Raw genomic sequence first — 9,056 nt, 5'->3', positions numbered from 1 at the left:
CACACACACACACACACACACACACACACACACACACACACACACACACACAAAGGCTCAGATGCTTAGCCACAACCGACAGTAAAATAGCAGGCCAGGAGGGATCACGTTATTTGGTCATACAGTGCAGCTGATGCCATGCTGATACTCTTAACTTTTTCATTTCATTTTCTTTATTTAACCAGATTAAAACCTCATGGAGATCAACATCTCATTTGCTAGAGGGACATGGACACTAAATTCAATGAAATCTATTCATTTCTAAGGATCTTTCTGATTCATTTTCAGAGAAATCTTTCTAATTGTAGAAAGAGACAAAATATTAAATCCACATGCTTTAATTTTTTTGTACAATCATCTTGTTGTAATCTATTTGTTGTGCATTACTACATAAAGATTTACTTTATGACATAAAATATTACACATTTGTAGGTTGTAAAGAAGACAAATTACTGTCTTGTTAATGTAATTGACAAAAAACAATATACTTGTTAATTTATCAAAAACATTGTTGTGAAAATAAGAGTTTGATAGGGTGTTTACTACTGACTTATAAAGACACTACACATTGTATAGTCTTTTTTAGGTGGACATTAATATATTTTAATAATGTGGTTATTTCTGATTTAATTGATGATTTTATGTGCAGACTGGGTTGTGGAACTCTTGACCAGGGTTTCACAGACTCAGGAGGCTTTTAGTTAGATACATGCCTGATTTAAAACAACACATATAAAAACCGTGATTAAAACATTAGGGTGAGGAATAACGTCTGACATTTTGACTCCGTGTAGAGCAGGGGTGCCCAAACAAGTTCTTTATTTTTAACGATTAACCTATGCAATGGCCCTCTTGTTTTAGTCTGTGCACTTGGAGAAAGTCTGCCATACGCTCAAGTAGTAAAGGCTCATGGGACATTTCATAAACTGATAAAATATGAGTTTTTGTGTCCTTATAAAGTTTGCAAATCTACATGAGGGGTTAAATCTGATCTAAATGTGTCTTCTTGTCATTTCATGTTTCATGTTAATCCTATTAAATCAAAGATAAAGTCAGCCCCATGAATGAAAACTACCTTCACAGCCCTTTTGTATAATCATTTGACCAATGGAAATACTGTGTTTTTACATAGGATAACAGGTTACAACCTTGTAACTTTGGCAACTGTTGGTGGGCCAAATCAAATGGCTTGGTGGGCCAAAGTTGGCCCGCGGCCCCACTTTGGGCTCCTCTGGTGTAGAGACAGCCTGCCCCTTTAACGTATGTCATGAGGCGGAGTCAGGATACGAGGAGGTTTGTTTCTGGATGTGTTTCCGGGATCTGGTCACTGCTTAGCTGATGCCTGTCGAAGGCAAAGCTAATCAGTCCACAGCTGTGTCCAGATGGTTTTGTATGGCTCACTCAAACATTCACATGTCATTTTTAACTGGTGTAGATCTGAACAGGTAAAGGGTAACGGACATTGCTTATTTTTAACAATAGGGTGTTGTCTTTTAAATGAAACTCACATCTGACAGCGATTATGTTACTTGAAACGTCTTCTTCTGACTTGAAGATGTGACGGGGGATAAATTATCATCATTTCTCCCTCTGCCCTCCCACAACACTCCCAATGAAGCACAGCTCACAATTATGCACATTAACAACAGTGATAGCAGGAAAGATTTTTCCACTCAAAGATGAATCAGTGTTGTGTTGAGTGAGGAGTCCGACGAGGAGAATTTTTTTCATTCTTTTTTTTCTTGTTAAGGGCAGATCTGGCAAGGAGTAAACAATGGTTGCACATTCACATGGTCAATAGGATCAGACCAGCTGCTCATCAAAGATGTTCATCTTGCTAGTTTAACAAACTGTTTCTGGGAATGGATCATTTTCAGCAAAATAACGTACAGAAAGACGCCCACAAAGTTCCATCCAACCACACGCTGTGAGTTCTGACTGGGGCAATGCACATGATGGCTGTCACCGGGGTAAAACAGACATAAGCCACACAACTTTTTGTCACTCAGCAGGAGTAGCAAGATGTGCAACGTGAAGTATAAACCAGCCTTTAATACAACTTTAGGTTGCAAGTTAAGAAAAAATGCTTACAGATAACTATGGGTTATTTTGTAGGTATTTATTTGACTGAGATAGTCAATAACGTAAATCATTAATTGCTTTATTACATTTAAGTAACCAGTAGATTTTAAAAAATATCACTGATTCTGGAAAAAAGTATTTGATCCTACCTAAAAGTTTGTGTTCATCTAATTAAAAAAAAGCTGCAAGAGTGTGTGTTTATGTGCCAAAATTCTTCAGTCTTGACAATGAACCATACATCATCCTAGCCGACCAATAGGTCAGATTTCCCTGAAGCAAACCCATAATCAAAGCAACTCCTCCAAACCAACAATTACACCCTGTGGTCCAAACAACGTGTCCCGCTGCACTTTTTACTCTCAGCTGTACAGGCTCCTTCTTTTCCAGCGTCACGGGGGACCTGTGAGTGAATTCTTCCCAGCTTCAATGACTCAAGAATGCCATTCTCTTTTTATCCCAGCTGTCAGTGTTGAGTAAATGAAGGGCCTCTCATCTGAAAGACAACGTGAAGCATTTGCTTGCAAACGGCAGGTCTCGCAGGCAGCAAGGCATCCCTCTGCCTGTCACTTCTTTATGGAGGAATGTTTTGGTGTGCACATGCCCACTCTCCCCTGCTATTACTGTCCCATAACTTTGTGGTTAGACAGAAAGCTGTGTTGTGTGCAAGCAAAGCATGGCTCGTACGGCAAAACCCGTAAGCCATGAACAGTGATGGTCCCTGGTTTTGACAAAATTTGAATCATGTAAAGTTATCATAGCTGGAATTTTAGATGATATATGTTTATTTGAGCCTTGTTTAGAAAGATACTGTCTAATCTGATCATCTAATCTGTAAGATTCTAACACGTCCATAATATTTGCAAGCGATTAATCAGAGACTCATTCTAGACTTAAACTAGACCTAACAGGGTTGGTGGTGGATTGACTAAGAGCTCAAAGGAACTAGAGATCTTCACTTTTATGCAGATAGTGACATGAAACAATGCATTTTCAATCCTATTTTTATGTTATAATAATCAATAAACTAGTGATTGACATCAACATGGGTACACCCACTTCTTAATTAGCACATAGACCATTTTTTCTAATCACATGGAATTAATACATTCAAAAAGCTCACAACAATGAGGTTAAACATATGTTTTTTCATTTTATTTTGAAGTTATTTCCAAAATAATTTCAAGTTAAAGTGCAAACATGTGCCATTACTTGCTGTAAAACCATTCAAACATCATTAACAACAGCTAAAGTGATTTGTCGTATATGTTGTGAACATATTTTCCCACTCCTCTGTATATTATGGAAAAGAAAAGTCTTCACTCCTCCTCATCTTGCCTCAGGCTGAGCCCACCTGATTCCATGCCCTTTACTTATCACATTAGTTTTTCCTGCACACTGAAGCTGCCGGGGTGAGGATTAATAGAAGCAAAAGGCAGGGGTAGCCGGTAAGAGCGCACTGATTGCTGTTCTGATAATTACGTTTCCAAGGAAGCACTTGCATAATGCGATGCAGCTCGGACACATTTTTCACGCTTTAATATACGCAAACATGTTTACGCACAACACATCTAATAAAGAAAATATCTGACTTCCTGTCTAGGTATTGATTTTACCCTTTACTTCAAACATAAAAACACATTAAATTTTGCACTAAAGTGGCACTAAGAAAGGAGAAAGCAGGTTTTATTTAACTGACGTCACTTGTACTGAAATTTTAATTTAGCCTTTGATTTATTATTGGTCTCCAATTAATCAATCACAGACACTTCTGAGAAAAAGGTGGGGCTCGAAATCAACGAGTGGTGCATTCTAAGGCTGATTACACCAATTTTTGGTCAAGAGTCAAGACCATCATGTAAAAGTGGACAGAATTAGAGTGTTGTAATTGCTTCTTGTATCCAAGGAGCACTTGAGTTAATGAATAACAAAACAAAAAACTCATGATTAGGTTGTTGTTTTTGTCTTTTTCTGCCTTGTACTGTCACAGTTCAACATGCTTGGATGATCTGTTGAGTCACAAATAAAGTCCAAACTGGTGTTTTGTAAAAGCGTCAACCCATTACTGCAGTGACTCAATTGAAAATCTAGTCAATGCCTTGTTGAAGAAAGATTATATGAAATAAAAAACAGCACTTCTCTAGCTGCTTTGCATCCGTTGTTGACCTTAGCTTCTCTTAGCTTAGCTTAAATCACTGCAGCATTTAGATACACCTGAGCTCTGCGGTACACGCAATGACTGCAGGTAAAGTTTAGATTAAGATATGACGTGTGCAAATGACGTATGCAGCATCTATGTGAGTGTATAATCAGATGCACAAGCCTTTTCTTGTTGTTTTGTTCGGACAAACCCATTTAAAAACAGACCAGCAGTGGGCCAAAAAACAACTTACAGACATGAGGTTCACTGTGTCTATGTGTGTTTGTGAAAAATAAACAGGGATGAGTTGATGCGATATCAGCACGGCAGAAAGCAAAACACTGGTTGCACTCCATATTTATTAAGTGGGAAATGTCAAGCAAATTCTGTAGCAGAACTCCCATTAAGCACAGCTATCGATTTGACCGTTTATTGCCTCCAAGTGAGATAGTTCATCCTGAGTGGGTGACTCTTGTAGATCTTTAAATGGAGGGCAAAGTTTATAGCCTTTCCACCGAATGAACAACTTCAATAAAGTTTAACTCAGTCTATGCATGCCTTTAGAAAAAACTACCTTGCATTCCTTGTAAAGGCGAATAATGCTTTAAGTCCTGTGTAAAGTCACTAGTTATGTTCTTGCAAATTAGTCATTTTGCTCCCCCTGTTTGCAGTTTTCCTCTCAGTGTTCAGCCGGCAAAATAAACAAGTGGAGGTGAAAACAAGATTAGAGCCACGGCGTTTCAAAGACGCTCAGAGGGCAACTGAAACTCTTGTTTACTGGTGAGTGTCGTTCATAAGCAGACACAAAATTACTGTCTGTCTGACAAACATCAGCACATGATCAAGGCCAAACAGCAATCCAGCTACTTCTTTCTTCTACACAGCACTTTGTTGTGTTCTTCATCTTTTTGACAGCAGGTGGTGCTTTTGAACACTCTACAGTAATGCCGTGCACAAATCAGAAGAAAATGTGTGTTTGTGTAAAGATGTGACAAAAAACAAAAAGAAAGAAAAGAAAATTGTGTGTGTTTGTGTGACACCTCAGTCATGCACAGAGAACTTGCCTGCACCATATTTCTTTTGTCAGTTATTAACTGAGACATTAAGTGCTACTTAATGGACTGGCGTGTTTGTTAGCGTGGCTGAGTGTGTGGCTTTCAGTGTACATGTGTTTGCCGGTAAACCCCAGCTGTGTGTACACTTCATTAACTCATGACCAGAGTAGGTGTAAGTCAATCTAGCCGTTGGCTCAGATGTCTGCTTGTTTCCCCTGACAACAGTGGCTGAGCCAACAGTGAGGCCAGCGGTGTCCTGAAGGGGACGGATGGAGAGATGCGACAAGCAGCTGCGACTGAGGACAGCCACCCAGGGGGAGTTCTTTACAACTTCTCTGCCTGTGAAAAAGTTTTCTGAAGAATCTCACTCACTCTGATGTGACCACTTCAAAACTCCAGGGGAAATTCAATCTGATATCTCTACCTGGATAAAAGACAAATGCGCTCTGGGCTAAAATACATATTGTTACTGGTAATTTAGTCACAACAGGTACCCAGCAATGACTCATCTGTTCAACGTCCTTTTAAGTCAGACAGGGCTGGGTGTCAAATGAAAAGTTTTCCACATCTCTCACATCTGAATCATTTGTAAAAGGGCTAAATGTGTTCAAATAGAGAATAAAATATCTGTCTATGTTATAAAAACACACCCAGAGTGTTGCTTTGACTCAATAATGTATGTTTGAAAAATCCTTGAATCTCCTGTGGTAGCCATTCAGAGTTGCCTTAACACTTGCTGGTACAAAGCTCCGCCTATTTAACTGAAGCTCCTCCCTGGAGCTCATTGTAAAACATAGCTTCGTAATGATCTAGATTAATAGTTTCTTTGCAAAAAGTAGTTTAAGTTTGACTTATATGTATGAGAGGATGACTGGGAGATATATTACCAAAGTAAAGCATCTTGTAAGAGCCTGTACTCGCTCTGGTTCTTCAGAAACTATACATTATGCGTCCAACATGGTTCAGTCTTTTCCAAAACCAATATCATATAATGTTGCTTCTTTAACAAAAAATAAATAAATAAATAAAAACTACATACAACGCTACTAAGAAAGGTTGTAAACATCATAAAGATGTTGTGAAGACGTGCTGAAGTGGAAGTGTTGGAAACAGTAGGAGGTTCTTAAAGAGACAGAGGACAACTTTAAGGCATTACATAGGCTATGATGCAAAGTCCAATTAATTTTTGATATATAACGTATTTTTATAACAATTGAAGGTAATAGGATTTTGGTATAGAATTGATATGAACCAGGCAAAATACATAATAGCCCCCACTTTAACATCTGAACAATGAGTGTGGTATCAGATAAGACACTTTGTTAGCATCTCTTATATTACGGATGTCAGGCAGGCTTGCTTTACAGCAGCAGACAGTTCTTTAACAGAAGTCAGATCCTTGAGACCTGCACCAACATGGGATTCTAATTTCTAGCAAAACTTGGAGGAAATCTATCAGGTCTTAGCAGAACTCGTGACATGTCATGATAGTGCCATTCTAGATATCAGATCAGTTAACTGATAAAGTCCACGTCATCAGTTTGCCGAGCGTTGCCAAAGAATTAAAGTGGGAACTGCACAGAGTGATAAAAAATGGCCAAATGTCTGGCATTTCTTTTGTAAATCTGTGTTTGTGCTGATAACGTATCTCACTTTTGTTTCGCCAAGTTTCTATGTCAACAGACAGAAGTACACAACAGAAATGTAGTCATGTCGAAGATTTACAAAACCACACACAACCACAAAATCACACTCTGTAAATATATGCTACTGTTTGTTTAAAATTGGGAAATTATGTTCTGATAATAAGACACAGAACACTTTTAGACAAAATGCACCAATATTATATTCCAAAGAAAATGACTGTTCTTTTTTTTTTTTTTTTTTTTTGCTGCAGCAAGTTAACTATGCATTCAGGCTGCACAAGCCTTCCATTTAAACGTCTTTTTAAATATGCCAGCTCTTTCACAAGTTTATTAAAAAGTGATTGCGCGGCAAATGATGCTCTCTCGCAGCGATAAGCAGCTTAAGACTCAGACTTTGCAGCCAGTCAATCATGTGCACCCCACTTTTTTCCCCGCTGCACCTCGTATCTCCGGCTCTCTGTTTTACTCAGCATGCCGGCGCAGAATAATCAGCTGAAGGTTATTACTAACTGACAACCCAAGAATACAAAACACAACTCAGCGTTTGTCAAACAAGATACACAGGGAGGAATATTGTTTCAAAAAATGTGCTGCATAGCCAGCTCCACTTTCTATTCACTAACTATACAAAAAAAAAAAAAGAGGATCTGTTAGATGTGTATGTTCTGGGGACACACATGAGTTTGAGTGGCTGCATGAGGCCCTGCTTGGGAGAGGTGAGTGCTGCTGGAAGATGATAAGTGATGCAGGTGGTGGAGGGATATGAAACAGGCCCACTGAAGGGGGAGCCACTCTGAGATCCTGAGAACACTAGAGACTCTGTCCTAGTCTTTATCTGTGAAATCCACAGTGTGCTGTTCATGTGTTGAGCTCCTGCACTCATGTATATGTGGGTGTCTGTCAATGGACTGGGTGAATCCTATCCAACCTTGTGACTCTATGAAGAAGACGGGATCTGAGTTCAAACACTTCTAAATGTGAAAGAGCTTCAAAACAAATATTCACATGGATTGACAAAATACCACATTTTCATGAGTCTGACGTGCTTTAACGAAATAATTTATTTTTTTAATGGAGGTTTCGTGTCACACACCCCAGCAAAAACAACAATGAAATGTGTTTTCTTTCACGCTCTCTGCAAGAAATAAATATAATCATAAAATACTTCTTGCTGGCAGCAGCTATTTCCTAATTAGATCACATGAATGCAAGAAATCAAGTTTGAAGAAAAAAAAGAAGAAATGAAGCAACAAACGCTTTGATGTCGGGAAGATGTGGCGAGCAAAATGCTGCAGCTTTCCCATCACAGAGGCAAAGAGAAAAAAAACATGAGTTCCTGCAAAGTTTAATAGTTTTCTGACACTGAGGTCACAAAACACAAGCTAAGATCAGGTCATGGGAGTAAGAGGGTTGAAATGGGTGGACAAAAAAAATTAGACATTTTTCTTTTTATATAAGACCCCACATCCCATCACACCCTACTGTAGTTCTGATCTTTTTCTATCCGAAAAAAGAAGGAAATTGTTTCTGTCAATAACTTGACACTGTAATAAATTATGTAGATAGATAAAAATCTAATTATTTTTAAAGTGAATATAAGTATTTTATTCCTGAAGTCAAATTACAAGGGGATGAAATGATTATGGATGATAGAGGTACTGTATATAGTTAGTTATTTGTCACAATCCAGAACAGAAAATTGTTCAACCTTATCAAAAGTTTAGGAGTTTTTCCAGCTGACTGTTTTAGATTGACAGACATCAACTTTATTATTTGAAAACATTAGTTCTCCCATTTTATTGTCACCAGATGCTTGCTGTTGCCGGATCCTTCAGAGTTCTAGACAGAAAACAAAGTCATGCAGATGTTAAGTGACAAAACCATATTTGACAACTATAGAGACACACCTTTTCTCACAGGCGTAGTCAGAGACCAGAACTGAGGAAAAGTAGAGCAAATATTAAATTTATACTCAAATAGCTAATGTTGCACCTTCATGAACGCTTGCTCTGCCTTGTGTCTGATAAATCTGTGAAAAGCTATTTGTGAGTAGATATGAAATGCAGATTTTTATTTTTGTAATTCCTGAAAAGCAAGTCAAGTGCCTTATTAAATTAATGTTCTATGTTCCATAAC

General features: G+C 38.3%; 1 protein-coding gene across 11 annotated transcripts in view; it reads right to left on the bottom strand.

Moving 5' to 3' along the window:
* The window catches only part of kiaa1217 (KIAA1217 ortholog), a 116,409-nt gene that overhangs the window by 73,062 nt on the left and 34,291 nt on the right, over window positions 1-9,056 (bottom strand). The window lies entirely within an intron of this gene.

This window comes from Austrofundulus limnaeus, unplaced genomic scaffold (genome assembly GCF_001266775.1).
Source record: "Austrofundulus limnaeus strain Quisiro unplaced genomic scaffold, Austrofundulus_limnaeus-1.0 Scaffold100, whole genome shotgun sequence".
NCBI lineage: Eukaryota > Metazoa > Chordata > Actinopteri > Cyprinodontiformes > Rivulidae > Austrofundulus > Austrofundulus limnaeus.
Note: the sequence above shows the minus strand (reverse complement) of the source record. Positions and strands in the feature narration are given on the sequence as shown.